At 48.1% G+C, this 15633-nt stretch overlaps 1 pseudogene; it reads right to left on the reverse strand.

The window, feature by feature from the left end:
• Positions 1-10135: 10135 nt before the first annotated feature.
• Positions 10136-11266, reverse strand: LOC121135413 (annotated as a pseudogene).
• Positions 11267-15633: the final 4367 nt, after the last annotated feature.

Here is a 15633-nt window from a genome sequence, read left to right on the forward strand (position 1 = left end):
TGTGAGTTTGAGGCCAGCCTGGTTGGCCTACAGAATTCCAGGACAGCCTCAGGCTACACAGTAACCTTGTCGTCCCCCCCCAAAAATGGGGGAGAGAAAGAGAGAGAGAGAGAGAGGAGAGAGAGGAGAGAGAGAGAGAGAGGAGAGAGAGAGAGAGAGAGAGAGAGAGAGAGAGAGAGAGAGAGAGAGAGAGAGAGAGAGAGAGAGAGAGAGAGAGAGAGAGAGATATCAAAGCCATCCTGCATCCTGGGCTGTGTATAGAGTTTGGGACCCCCTTTGGGCTAGATGAGACCCTATGTCAGCTACACACCATAGAACTCTCTCAGAACTTCCAGAGGACATGTAAAATAAACCTGTGTGTGTCTCGGTGTCTAAACAGTGGTGCAGCTCAGATCATGGCTAGGCAGTGTGGGGAGGTCACATGCTGCTGGGCTGTCTGGTGGGTTCCAGGGTCAGCTGAAGCTATCAGGAGATGGGGTGATAGGTCATCAGAAAGCGACTCCTCGGGGCTAGGGTGTAGCTCAATGATAAAAGAGTTTCCTAGCATGAACAGGAGAGTTCAATCCCCAGTTACTACTTTATATCCCTACAAGAAAGAAAACTCCAGAAAGCTGGGAAGTACATTTTGAAAGAAATGTAATTTTCAGTCCAAGGACAATGGGACTTAAGAGTTTTTGGTGTCTGTGTGTTTATGTGCTCTTTGTTTTTTGTTTGTTTGGCTTTTTTCTTTTCTTTCTTTTTCTTTTTTTGAGATAGGGTCTCACCTTGTAGCTCTGTCTGGGCCTGGAACTAGATAAGTAGATCAGGTTGGCTTTGAACTCCCAGAGAAGTTCCTGCTCATTTTGTGTGTGTGTGTGTGTGTGTGTGTGTGTGTGTGTTCCCTGTGTGAATATCTGTGCATCCTGTGTGTGCCTGGAGCCCATGGGGGTCAGAAGAGTCCATAGGTGCATAGGAGCCTCTGGAATTGGAATTGCAGATTGAAAGGGGTAAACTAAACTCAAAGGCTTCACTTCTAATAATTTAGACCCTCACTCAGCCCCTGCTGTAGTAGCCATGACAGGCTACCGAAATGCAGGTAGGCCCCTGACACAAGGAAACTCCAGATCCTCTGGCCTCCAGGAGCCGAGGGCCAAAACTGAACACAGAGAAGCTCTAGACCCTGCCCCACCCCCAGCCTCTTAGAAGGTTGGTTCCTGGGAACTGTTTGGCCACAAAAGAAACTCCAGGGGAGACCAAAACCTCACCTGTAGTCTCCAGGATATAGTTCTGAAAACTATTGGTATTTATGTACAACAGGACACCTAGCAGTAGACAGGAAACTTCACTCCTGCTGCTGTGTTGGCTTGCTAGACGGGGTCCCTGTCATGGTTGGATGAATAATAAATACAGTTAAAACCTTGCTTTTGCAGAATTTGTGGGTCTGTCTTCCTGGTGGTCTCTGGGGACTTTGCAACTCGGGCACAACACAGATTACAGACAGATGTGAGTTGGCATGTGAGTGTTGGGAATAGTGCCAAGTCCTCTGGAAGTGTCCTTGACTACTGAGCCATGTCTCCAGCAAACCCCCCCCCCCCCCTTTTTTTTTAGAGCAGGAAACCTAAGGCCCCATGCATGGTAGACTAGAGCACACAGCAACATAATGTGTGTATGTGATTGTGATTTTTTTTTTTCCTTTTTCAATGCGTTTTTGAGGCAGGATCTCCTTATGTGGTCCTGCTTGCTGTCTCGAACTCCAGAGGCAGACCATGCTGGCCTGGCTGTGAACTTGCCCAGATGCCTCCCTGATGCCAGGACTTCAGGAATGCATAGTCGCACCTGGCAAGAGTTCATATAAGTTACCGTTTTGTTTATTTATTGTGTTTGGGTTTGGTTGCTCACACAATGGGGTCAGAGGACAGCTTTCAGGACTCAGGTCTCTTCTTTCCAGGGATCAAACTCAAGTTGCAAGGCTTGGCTGTTTAAGTGCCCTGACCTGCTGAGCCACCTCTCTGGCCTCGAACCTATCACGAGTAAAATCTATACCATTCAGTGGGTTTTATCAAAGTGCTAAATTGGTAATCTGGGTGGAGTGACATTCCTGCTGGCCCAGTGCTGTGGGGATGGATGCAAACTGATTAGGAGTCCAAGGTCATCCTTAGCTACATAATGAGTTCAAGACCCACCCAGGGCACCTGAGTCCCTGTCTCAAAACTCAAACACATGGCCACGTGGTGGTGGCATACACCTTTAATCCTAGCAGAGGCAGGCGGATCTCTGTGAGGTCAAGGCCAGCCTGGTCTACAGAGTTCCAGGGTAGGCAGGGATACATAGAGAAACTCTGTCTCTAAAAACCAAACAAAAATCACACAAACACACTGCAAGACAAAAACCTTACCATTACCAGGATCATCACTACTGCCAAGTGGCCGGAAAATGGGTCTCATTCTTAATGTACACATAGAAAAACTGAGACTTGGCGGAAGGTCCAGAGATTAAGAATTTATGTAGGCAGTTCGAGACCAGCCTGGACTACCAAGCGATTTCCAGGACAGCCTCCAAAGCCACAGAGAAACCCTGTCTCAAGAAACCAAAAAAAAAAAAAAAAAAAAAAAAAGAATTTATGTAGGAGATAAAGGATGAAGTTATGGACACCCCCATGGAGGGCCTCACCCTCCCTGGGGAAATGAGGGGATATTGGAGGGGTTGGTGGGAGGGCACGGGAGGAGGGAAGGGAAAGGGACCTGGGATTGACATGTGAAGCAACCTTGTTTCTAATCTAAATTAAAATAATAATAATAATAATAAAGGATGGAGTTAGCTGGGTGTGCAGGTACACACCTGGAATCCCTTCACTTTATAGAGTCTTTGACAGGAAAACCTCACACTCTATCAAGCTGGGAACCGACAGCCGGAGAACTTCAAATCTGAGCCCAGCCTGAACTACACACCAAAATCTTATCTCAAAAAAAGCAAAATGCAAGGCCAGAGAGATGGCTCAGCAGTTAAGAGCACTTGCTGACTGCTCTTCCAGAGGACCCAGGTTCAATTCCCAGCACTCACACAGCAGCTCACAATTCTCTAGAACTACAGTTCCAGAGCCTGTACACAGACATGAATACAGATAAAACACAAATGGCCATAAAATAAAATTAAGTTGCCAGGCAGTGGTGGTGCACACCTTTAATCCCAGCACTCGGGAGGCAGAGGCAGGCAGATCTCTGTGAGGTCGAGGCCAGCCTGGTCTACCAGAGCGAGTTCCAGGACAGCCTCCAAAACAATACAGAGGAAACCCTGTCTCTGAAAAAAAAAAAAAAGATGCAGAAGGGCTGGAGAGATGACTCAGCAGTTAAGATAACTAACTGCTCTTGTAGAGGCCTGGGTTTGGTTCTCAGCACCCACACTGATTCAGCAGTTCTCACTTTCCAAGAAATCCAACGCCCTCTGCTGGTCTCCATGGGAACTGCATGCATGTAGGGCACACAGACGAGCAGGTAAACTCATATACATATGAATCATATAAATAAATACAAGTACAATTTTAAAAGTTCAGGGACTGAAAAATGTGGAGTACTGGAGTTTAGTTCCTGGCACCCACGCTGGGCAGCTCCCAGTTGTCTGTAGCTGCAGCTCCAGGGAATCTGACACCCATTCCTAACCCTTTGAGTGCACCCACACTGTGGTGTACACGCACACACATAGACACACACATGCACACAATTTAAAAATAATTGCTTGTTTATTCTTATTTATTTATGTTAGACAGGGTTTCTCTGTGTAAGAGCCCAGGCTGTCTTGCAGCTTGTTTTGTAGACCAGGATGGCCTCAAACTCAAGGGATCTACCTGCCTCTGCCTCTAGAGTACCGGGATTAAAGGCATGTGCACACCACTAAATGGCAAAAATGGAAATTTCCAGAAAACAAAAGGACTGTGGCTATGGTTCAGCTGGGAGAATGCTTGCCTAGCATGCACAGAGCTCTGGGTTCAGTCCTCAGATGAACCAGGCGTGGCAGCCCACACATGTAATCCCAGGACTCTGAGGTAGCCTCCTGCTACAGCATTTCAAGGCCATCCCCAGCTACACAGTAAACCCCGGCCTGGGCTGCTTGAGATCAACAGCTAAGAATGCTGCTAAGTGTTCGAGAACTTGTGTAGCATGCGTAAGGTGTGGAGTTGAAACCTAGATCTATCTAGGCAGTGGTGGCCCACACCTTCAATCCCAGCACTAGGAAGGCAGAAGCAGGTAGATCTACGAGTTCCAGGCCAGCCTGGCCTAAGGAGTGAGTTCTAGGGCAGCCAGGGTTACACAGAGGAAAAAAAAAAAAAAAACCCTGTCTCAAAAAACAAGAAGAAGAACAACAACAAACTTGTCAGCTGGGATGGCATATATACTCAGCAGTCTAACCCTATAATTCAAAAATGGGTAATCAGGTCCAACGAGGTTGAGGTCCTCACCTGATGGTCACACATCCTCCAGAAGCTGTGGGTTGCCGCCCGGGGCATGCTCCTCCCCGAGGTCACACTCACCGTCTCCTCCTCCTCCTCCTCGGGAGGCTCAGGGCAGAGCTTGAGAAACTTCCTGTGAGCTGTGTTGCTCACATCCAGACCACAGGGGCTGTCCGGAAGCTTAGCATCCTGGCCACCCCTTCCCCCGCTGCCCCATTGGGTTTTGGGACAAACAGAATATACTCACAGCCTAAGTCTCCAACGCTTTGTCCTGGTAAACTGGGAGGGCTCGGGCCACTGTGCTGATGCCAAAAGGTGACACCAGGACACAATGTGCCACAGCGGGAGAAAGTATGCCATGCTCCTAACACCTCAGGCCAGCCGCCTCCAACTGCCGCACGATTCTTCAGGAACGAAAGGGGAGAGATAAACAGAAATGATAAATGGAAGGAACGAAACAAGATACATGTTGGCACAGAAGACAGATGGAAATCAAGTTTGGTGGCTCAGGACTGTGATGCCAGCACTTGGGGGTGGGGCCGGGATGTCCTCCTTTGTTTGATTGCTGTGATAAAACACTGACCAAAGCAATTTGGTCTTCACATGCATCCACACAAAAATGCACAAACCCGCCGGGCGTTGGTGGCGCATGCCTTTAATCCCAGCACTCGGGAGGCAGAGGCAGGCGGATCTCTGTGAGTTCGAGGCCAGCCTGGTCTACACAGGGAGTCCCAGGACAGCCTCCAAAGCTACAGAGAAACCCTGTCTCGAAAAACCAAAAAAAAAAAAAGCACAAACCCATGCAAACACGCAATTACAAGCCTGCTACTACCACACACACACACACAGGTGCACAAACCCATGTGAACACACAATTACAAGCCCATCATCATACATATAAATGCACAAACACACAATTACAAGCCTGCTACTACCATACACACAGAGGTGCACAAACCCATGCAAACATGCAATTACAAGCCTGTTAAGAGAATCTTTTTCTTTGCTAGCCACTTTGGTTTATCCCCCGCCAGTCGCCTGGGCTCTGCCGCGCCAGCCTGGTTCTAGAGCCGCATCAGTCCCAAATAAACACACAGGAGGCTATATTAATTATGAAGCTGTTGGCCTTGCTTGTCTCTTACTGGCTAGCTCTGCCTTAAGTAATTACCCCATAATTGTTAATCTAAGTATGTTTCTTACCGGAGAATAGTTCCCGGCGTCCTACCCCCATGACGTCTCATGTTGACTCTCTTGTCTTTCTCCTTCCCAGAATCCTCCTGGACTCCTAGCCCCACCTATCTAGATTCCTATTGGCCAGCAGTAATTTATTGACATATACACAGGACTTCCCCAACACAAGCCTACTACCATACACACACACACACACAGGTGCACACACCTATGCAAACACACATATACAAGTCCATCATCATACATACACATATAGATGCCTACAGAAGCACATACCCAAGCAAACACACACACACACACACACAGACATACACACACACACACACAATACTAGCAAGACAGGAAAATAAAGGTACCCACCACCAAATTTGGCTCCTGAAGTTCTGTCCCTGAGACCCACGCTGTAGAAGGTGAGGACTGACCCTTGCAAGTTGTCCTCTGACCTTCACAAGTGCGCCGTAGTATTCAGATACCAATATACACATACACCAAACACACAGAACAACTAAATATTTTGTTTGGTTTATTTTGTGAGGGGGCAGTTTTTTTGAGACAGGTTTTCTCTGTGGAACAGACCTGGCTGTTACAGAGCTCCCTCTGTAGACCAGGCTGGCCTCAAACTCACAAAGATCCACCTGTCTTTGCCTCCTGAGAGCTGGGATTAAAAGCGCATGCCACCACTACCTGGCTTTATCTTTTTTTTTTTTTTGGAGACAGGATCTCACATGACCCAAAGAGGCCTCAGCCTCACTGTGTAACCAAGGATGACCTTGACTTTTTGTTCTTCCTGCCTCCACCTCCTCCAGTGCTGGAATTACAGGCAAGCACCACCACACCAGATTTTTTTTTGTTTGTTTGTTTGTTTTTTGTTTTTCGAGACAGGATTTCTCTGTATTGTTTTGGAGGCTGTCCTGGAACTCACTCTGTAGACCAGGCTGGCCTCGAACTCACAGAGATCTGCCTGCCTCTGCCTCTTGAGTTCTGGGATTAGAGGCATGCGCCACCACTGCCCACCATGTTTGTGTTTTGTTGTTGTTGTAGCACAAGCTAGCCTCTAGCAGGAAGAAGACCTGGACCTTCCGATTCTCCTGCCTCCACCTCCTGAGAGCGGGAATCATAGGTACGTAATGCCAAGCAGTATATGTGGTGAGGTTGAGAGCCTCAGGAGTTGGAGATGGTAGCTGTTTCTCACTGGGGAGGCTGGAGACCCGGGAGTTGCTTAATCCAAGGGGCTGGGTGCCTCTGCAGTGCCAGTCTGGCGCGGAAGCCTTGGAAGGTTCCCGAAGTGCTCTGGTCCTCAGTGTGGAATGGGAGCCTGGAAACGCTGGCTGTGCTATTAGGGAAGGAATCGAGGGAGGCATCGTAGAGCTGCTATTCCCTTTTCATACGAATTGCACCAGAAAGTGCCACTCACAATCGGGGTTAACTCTTTCCGAATTGTTACACAAGGCACGAGGTGAACCTTGGAGGATTCCACGGCGTGGGAGGGAGACCGAGGCGGGGGACACACACCAGACAGACAGAGCTTAGTGAGAAGTTTTATTAGAAAGGGCAAGGAGGGAAGGAAAGAGAGAAGAGGTGGAGAGACACAGAGACAGAGAGAGGACGGAAGAGAAGACGGAGACAAGAAAAGTCCAGGGGAAAGAGAGTGCAAGTGGGCGGGGTGTGGTGGTGGGGTGGGGTGTCTGTCTTTTAAAGAGATGGTTTCTACCTGCGTGCAGACTATGCAACCATGGAACCCTGGGGTGACCAGGGCACTGCCCGAGTGCATTCTGCCAGGTGACAGGGACAAGCCAGCATAATGCCTGAATCCTTACACGCATGACTTAAGGCAATCAGGACAGATACTCACGTGATTCTAATTTGTGACAATGTAACATAAAATATTTGCATGTCTGGTACAATTAGGGACAGGACGGGCAGGTAGGACGACTTTATCCAAGTTCCTTAGCGTTCACTAAAGTCCTCCTGATCCGGTCACCACCCTATAGGTCACTGGTTAATAATGAACTTCAAGAATCTCCTGGCTCATTAAGAATGCTTCAGATCACACATTGCACACTCTGGCTTCTTATTTATTTTTATTTTTTAAAAGACTTATTTTATATGTACTGTTCTTTGTCTGCAAGTATGTCTACAGGCCAGTAGAGGGCATCATATCATGAGCTTCCTTCCATGCGGGTGCTGGGAATTGAACTCAGGACCTCTGGAAGTGTTCCCTTCCTTTTTTTAAATTTTTATATTTTGGAGACAGTGACTCATGTAGCCAGGATTGGCAACAAATTTGATAGGTAGCCAAGGATGACCTCGAACCTTTGATCCTCCGCCGTCTGCCATCTTTCCCGTTACTGGAATTACAGGCTTGCTCCACCACAAACCACTGCCATTTAAATGAGTGGCTTTGTTTATTTTCCTTCTCTACTCAACAAAACATGCCTACACTGCCTGGAGAGATGGCTCAGTGGTTAAGAGCACTTAATGTTCTTGCAGAGGACTTGGGTTAATTTCCCAGCTCCCATACCAGACAGCGCATAACTGCCTGTAATTCCAGTTCAAGGCTCTCTTCTGACCTTGGAGTGTATCTACATGTATGTAATTCACATAAATCACACACACACACACACACACACACACACACACACACACACAAATTCACAGAAGCTTAAAAAACATTTTTTTAAAGATTTATTCTTTTTTTTTTCTGGGCATTGGTGGTACATACCTGCCTTTAATCCCAGCACCTGGGAGGCAGAGGCAGGTGGATCTCTGTGAGTTCGAGGCCAGCCTGGTCTACAGGACAGCCAGGGCTGTTACACAGAGAAACCCTATCTCAAAAAACAAAGCAAAGTGCTAGAGAGATGGCTTAGAAGTTAAGAGCACATGCCGGGCGTTGGTGGCGCACGCCTTTAATCCCAGGACTCGGGAGGCAGAGACAGGTGGATCTCTGTGAGTTCGAGGCCAGCCTGGTCTACAAGGTGAGTTCCAGGACAGCCTCCAAACCCACAGAGAAACCCTGCCTCGAAAAAACAAAACAAAACAAAACAAAAAAAGAAGTTAAGAGCACAGACTGTTTATCCAGAGGTCCTGGGTTCAACTCCCAGAGCCACATAGTGGCTCACAGCTATCTGCAATGACCTCTGGCGCCCTCTGCTGGCACACAGGCAGAATACTATATATATACATACTAAAATCTTTTAAAAAAGGATTTTTTTATTTTTATTTTATGTGTTTTATCTGCATGTACGTATGGGCACTGAATACATGCCTGGCACCTGAGGAGGCCAAAAGAGGGTGCCAGGGACCCAGAAACTGGAGATAAAGACAGTTGGGTCACCATGGGGGTGCTGGAAATTAAATGAAGGTTCTCTACAGTATTCTTAAAAGCTGAGTCATCTTTCTCTGGCTCCACTTTTAAAAAGATTTAAAAATAAAGAGTTCAGGGCTGGGCATGGTGGTACATGCTCTTAATCCTAGGACTCCAGAAACAGAGGGAGGCTGATCTCCATGAGTTCATTGCCAAGGTGGTCTGCAGGACTACCAGGATAGCCAGGACTACTTTGAAAGATTTTTTTTTAAAAATTATAACAGTGCTGATGGTAAAGAATTCAAGGACACCAGGTGGTGGTTGCCACGCCTTTAGTCCCAGCACTTGGGAGGCAGAAGCAGATGAATCTCTGTGAGTTTGAGACCAGCCTGGACAGCCTCCAAAGCCACAGAGAAACTCTGTCTCAAACCCCCCCCCCCAAAAATCAAGATCATCCTTGGTACATAACAAGTTGGAGGTTAGCCTGGATCACAGAAGACCCTGTCTTGACAAACAAGCAAACACACACACACACACACACACACACACAAACCAAAAAAAAAAAAAAAAAACCAACCAAACAAACAAAAAACAAAACAAAACAAAAAAGGGCTAAATCAATTAAGTTAAATTTAAAAACAGGTCCAGGGGGACTTGGGATGACTCAGTGGTTAAGAGCACCCACTGCTCTTCCAGAGGACCTGGGTTCAATTCCCAGCATGGCAGCTTGTAACTGTCTGTACCTCCAGCTCAAAGGGACTCGACACCCTCACACAGCTATACATACAGGCAAAACAATAATGCTCATGAAATAAAAATGAATAAATTAAACAAACAAAACGGGACGTCCAGGTTTCATGGTGTATTCCTAAACTCCCAGCCCTCAGGAAGCAGAATCAGGACGACAAGGAAACTGAGTTTAATCTTGGCTACTTACTGATTTTCAAGCCAGCCTCCTTTACACAAACTGCTTCTCACAAACAAGCATGGGGTAGGACGAGTAAGTTCCAGGTGAAGCTCCCAGCATTGCAAAGAAGTCACTAGCAGTTGAAATAACAATAAACTACTGGCAAACATTGGCAGCCTTTTTGTTTTATTTTGTTCTTTTGAGACAGGGTTTTTCTCTGTAAAGACCTTGGCTGTCCTGGAACTCTCTTCGTAAAACAGATTGATCTAGAACTCAGAGATCCGCCTGCCTCTGCCTCCGGAGTGGTGGGATTAAAGGTATGCGCCACCACCACCCTGAACCTTTGCAGTCTTAGGCTCTGAATATCTTGGAAGAAAGCTCCCTTCCCCTGAGCAGCAAATCCCTGCACACTGTGTGGACCAGTTGGTTCCTGAGGCAGTAGATGAAGGGATTCAGCAGGGGCGACACTGTGGTGTTGAAGAAAGCTATCCCTTTGTTGAGGCCCAGCCTCCCTGTCTGTGTGGGGTTGAGGTACATGACGATGCAGCTCCCATAGGTGAGAGACACCACCAGGATGTGGGAAGAACAGGTGGAGAAGGCCTTGCTTCGGCCCCCAGCGGCAGGCAGGCGCAAGATGGTGCTGATGATGCAGCCATAGGACAAGGTGGTGATCAGTGTAGCGATGAGCAGCGTGCACACAGCCACCAGGAAGGCCACCAGCTGCAGCAGCCTGGTGTCTGCGCATATCAGCTCCAGCAAAGGGAGCTGTCGCAGAAGAAGTGATTGAGGACCCGAGGACCACAGAAAGGGAGAGACAACATCCAGGCAAACAGCCCAGGCAGAGCCAGGAGGCTGGCTGTCCAGCAGCCCAGCACCAGGGAGGAGCAGACACGGGGTGTCATGAGCGCAGGGTAGCGCAGGGGCCAGCAGATGGCCAGAAAGCGGTCGGTGGACATCACCGCCAGCAGCAGGGTCTCCACCGCGCCCAGGGTGAAGTAGAGTATCATCTGCGCGAAGCAGCGGTGGCGGGAGATGGCCCCGCGCGCCGCCAGCAGGTGTGCGAGCATCTGCGGGGACACAGTGGAGGTGAATCCCACCTCCAGCAGCGAGAAGTGACGCAGGAAGAAGTACATCGGGGTGTGCAGGCGGCGATCCGCCAAGGTGAGGGCGACGATGAGCAGATTCCCCAGCAGGGTCAGCGTGTAGGTGACCAGGAGGACCCCGAAGAGGAGGAGCTGGAGGTCGCGCTTGTCGGTGACCCCCAGAAGCACGAACTCCAGCGCAGAGGAGCGGTTGGCGGCGGGGATGGGCGCAGAGGCCTCCATCTGCAAGGGCGGCGGGGAGTCTATGGGGGTCTTAAAGACCTCGGAAATGCAGGGGCAGTGACTGTCACAAAGAGTGCTGGGGATCAAACCGCAGCGCTTGACTCACCATGAGCATGCGAACGCCGCCGGAATGGGCTGTCCCCAGCTTTCAACCGCACAAGGATGGAAAAGAAATTAGACCCCCAGGGTGATGCACTCCTTTCGTGCCAGCACGTGGGAATCTGAGGCAGCACATACGAAGTTCCATCCTACCCAGAACTGTATGAGAGTCCACTTCAAGACATTTTAAAAGAGATGTGTTAATTTGCATGTTTTGTATATGAGTGGTCTGTTTGCATGTATGCCTGCAAGACAGAAGAGGGTATCAGACAGAAGAGAGCATCAGATTCCCTTATAGATGGCTCTGAGCCTCCATGTGGCTGCTGGGATTTGAACTCAGGACCCCTGGAAGAGCAGCCAGTGCTCTTAACTTCTGAGCCATCACTGCAGCCTGGAAGTCCACTTCAAAAACTTTTCACAAAAAAAAAAAAAATCTTACTTTAAGGCCGGGCATTGGTGGCGCACGCCTTTAATCCTAGCACTCGGGAGGCAGAGGCAGGTGGATCTCTGTGAGTTCGAGACCAGCCTGGACTACCAAGCGAGTTCCAGGACAGCCTCCAAAGCCACAGAGAAACCTTGTCTCGAAAAACCAAAAAAAAAAAAAAAATCTTACTTTACTTGGATGAATTTTGCTTCCTACTCACCCAAGATGCTTGTTATGTACAAATGAAAAATTTGCTAGACCTTCTTGATGAATATGATGATCCACTTGGGGAGTGACCTTTATCTTTTCCGGGATGTTCTTTTTTTTGGGTTTTTTTTTTTTGTTGGTTTTTTTTTTTTGTTTTTGGTTTTTCGAGACAGGGTTTCTCTGCGGCTTTGGAGGCTGTCCTGGAACTAGCTCTTGTAGACCAGGCTGGTCGGGGATGTTCTTATATGGACCGAGTTATAATTTGGAGTTGGCCTGATCATAGACAATTTTCCTTTCACCTCCTACAACCGTCATGTTGCTGATTTTTAAGTCTGAATAGTAAAACACATGTTCCATGAGTGCATACACCATTTCTTTTTTTTTTTTTTTTTTTTTTTTTTTTTTGGTTTTTCAAGACAGGGTTTCTCTGTGGCTTTGGAGGCTGTCCTGGAACTCGCTTGGTAGTCCAGGCTGGTCTCGAACTCACAGAGATCCGCCTGTCTCTGCCTCCCGAGTCCTGGGATTAAAGGCGTGCGCCACCAACGCCCGGCTTGCATACACCATTCCTGTGTCCTTTGCTGCCTTACAGCTGGCCCAGGGGTGGCTGCACTCACCTGCACTCTCATAAGTGATGACGACTTCATGTTTCTCTGCAGCCCCCCCCCATTCAGAGCAAATGAATAGCCTGGGGACCACAAAACAGGAGCGGGCTGGATGCGGGGTATAATCCATCAAGTTCAGTCAACGCATGAGCGGTTGAGCCAGGCGCATCATTAAGTTTGAGGCTTAGCCTGAGCTACACAGTGAGACTCCGCTCTGAAACTAAAAAAGAAAAAGAAAAATTACCTGGAAATTTTCAGCCCCCTTTACCATGAAGGTTTTGACTCCCGAGTTTTCCCACAGAAGCACAAGGAAGGAGGCATGGACTGACGAGAGAGGCTCGTTAGTCAAACCAGCCCAAATGACAGAGACGAGGCGTCCTCAGGGTAGAATAGACACACGCACACGTGGTCAGACCCTGCAAGGCGGTTCTCAACCTGTGGGGCTTGACCCTCGTGAGGGTCGAATGACCCTTTCACGGGGATGGAATGTCAGATATCCTGCATCAAAGACATTTACACTACAGTTCCTAACGGCAGCAAAATCATGCTATGAAGTAGCAACAGAAATAACTTTATGGTCCGGGGCCACCACGTCATGAGGAGCTGTATTAAAGGGTCACAGCATCAGGAGAGTTGGAAATGACTACCACTGTAAGGGCAGGAGCAGAGCGGTGGGTGGGTGGGGTGGGGTCCACAGAGATGGAGATGGGGAAGAGAGGCAGCCGGAAAGAAATTCACAAGGCGAGGAGTGGTCAGAGAGTCGGGGAGAGAGGGAAGACATGGACCACGGGAAGAGAGGAGACAAGGATAATCAGGACAGAGACACAGAGAGAGGAAGGGATCAGGAAGCCCGCAGGAAGACGAAGAGACAAAAGAAAGTCTTTGAGGTCCTTGAGATCATGGAGCTGCCCTGGTCTCCAGGGACACTGTTATTACAGGAGCCAGTGTGCAGGGGAAGGAGTTTGCCCTCTTATCTTCCCCAAGGCCTCAGACCTCAGGGACCCAGGAAACATCTAAAATGTTCATGGTTCTAAAGGGAGCGATTAGCTCCACTTCCTTCAGACGTTGCCCATGGGAACTCATTTGGAGCCTCATCTTTTACTTTATTCATTTATTTTTAGAGTATTATTTATTGGAGCCTGGAGAGTCGGCTCCTTGGTTAAGAGTATCTGCAGATTAACCAACCCCTGGTGGCACATGCCTTTAGTCCCAGCACTTGGGAAGCAGAGGCAGGTGGATCTCTGAGTTCGAAGCCAGCCTGGTCTACAGATCAAGGTCCAGGAAAGCCAGGGCTATTACTCAGAGAGACCCTGTCTCAAAAAAAAACAGAAACAAGCAAACAAAAAAGTAGTTGCAGATCTGGTTTCAGCTCCCGTATGGCTGCACATAACCATCTCCATCTGTAACCAAGACCGGGTGATACGTCAGTCTATTCTGGCTCCTGTGGGCACTGGGCATTTCTATGCTGGAAACACACACAGCCAGTCAAAGCACTCACGTGTAAGAAAAACAAATAAATCTAAAAACATTTAAGAGAATATCATTTATTTATTCTTTGGTAGTTTGATGCATACAATTTACAATGTGTGTGTATACACTCTCATAGACACCCGTTCACAGGTCCCTTCCCCAACTACATGTTCTCTTTCTCTCTTCCTTTCTTTTTTCTGCTTTTTTTTTCTTTTTGGTTTTACGAGACAGGGTTTCTCTGTATTGCTTTGGAGGCTGTCCTGGAACTCACTCTGTAGACCAGGCTGGTCTCCAACTCACAGAGATCTGCCTGCCTCTGCCTCTTGAGTTCTGGGATTAAAGGTCTGTGCCACCAACGCCCAGCTTCTTTTGCTTTTTCAAGATAAGCTTTCTCCATGTAGCCCTGGCTATCCTAGAAGTGGCTCTGTAGACCAGGCTGGTACTGAACACCAAACTCAGAGATCCATCTACCTGTGCCTCCTGGGTGATGGGATGAAAGGCAGGGGCCACCACCATCCTGTTTGTTGGGCTTTTCATTGTGGTTGATGATGATTTCACTTGTCTTGGTAAACCACTGAGTCTGTGCTGCCTGCTGTTGTCCTGACTTAGGCTGTAATTAGTTTAATCTTCTTCAGGCAACCACAGCAACCACAGCCTGGCCATGTCCAGGAGACAGATTCCACAGCACTCCTCCTCATTCTCCAGAGCTTGCATTCTGTCTATCTCTTCTGAGAGGTTCCTGAGCCTTCGGGGGAAGGAGTTACTATAAATGCCTCGTTTCCGGATGAGTCCCCAACTGTCACTTGTTCTTAGCACTCTGGCCATTATGTGTTGCTACCTTGCTGCCCACACAGGAATGAGGCTTCTCTGGTGACGGTTAAGAGCAGTGCTCATCGTCGGGGCAGTGGTGGCGCATGCTTCTAATCCCAGAACTTGGCGGGCAGAGGCAGGCAGTGAGTTCGAGGCCAGTCTGGTCTACAATGAGAGTTCCAGGACTGCCAGGACTATTATACAGAGAAACCCTGTCTCAAAAAAACAAAACAAAACAAAAAACAGTACTATGTTCTTTTCTATGACCTGTGATCTCCTGGAGACTCCGGTGGTTTTTGTTTGTTTGTTTGTTTTCATTTTTTGTTTGTTTGTCTTTTTGTTTTTCATGACAAGATTTCTCTGCGGCTTTGGAAGTTGTCCCGGAACTAGCTCTTGTAGACCAGGCTGACCTCAAACTCACAGAGATCTGCCTGCCTCTGCCTCCTGAGTTCTGGGATTAAAGTCATGCACCACCACCGCTCAGCAAGAGCTTTAAAATTAATTTTGTTTGCTTATTTTGTTGTTTGCCTTCTCTAGTCAAATAAATATCCCTTCATTTGGCTGGAGAGATGACTCAGCAGTGAAGAACAGTGGTTGATCCTCCAGAGGACCTGAGTTCAATTCCCACCAGTTTCATGGCAGCCACTGTGGTCTGTAACTCTAGTCCCAGGGGAAGCATCTTCTGGCCTCTGTGCACACTAAACAAGAGTGATGCTCAGACATACATGCAGACAAAATACACCCCCCCCCACATACACACAAAAGAAAGAAAGAAAGAGAGAAAACAAGCAAGGAAGGAAGGAAGGATGGATGAATGGATGGAGGGATTAAAGGATTCCATTTTGATCAAACCAGCCAGGGCTGGTATCAC

The sequence above is a fragment of the Mesocricetus auratus genome, unplaced genomic scaffold, assembly GCF_017639785.1.
Source record: "Mesocricetus auratus isolate SY011 unplaced genomic scaffold, BCM_Maur_2.0 Super-Scaffold_100037, whole genome shotgun sequence".
Classification (NCBI taxonomy): domain Eukaryota; kingdom Metazoa; phylum Chordata; class Mammalia; order Rodentia; family Cricetidae; genus Mesocricetus; species Mesocricetus auratus.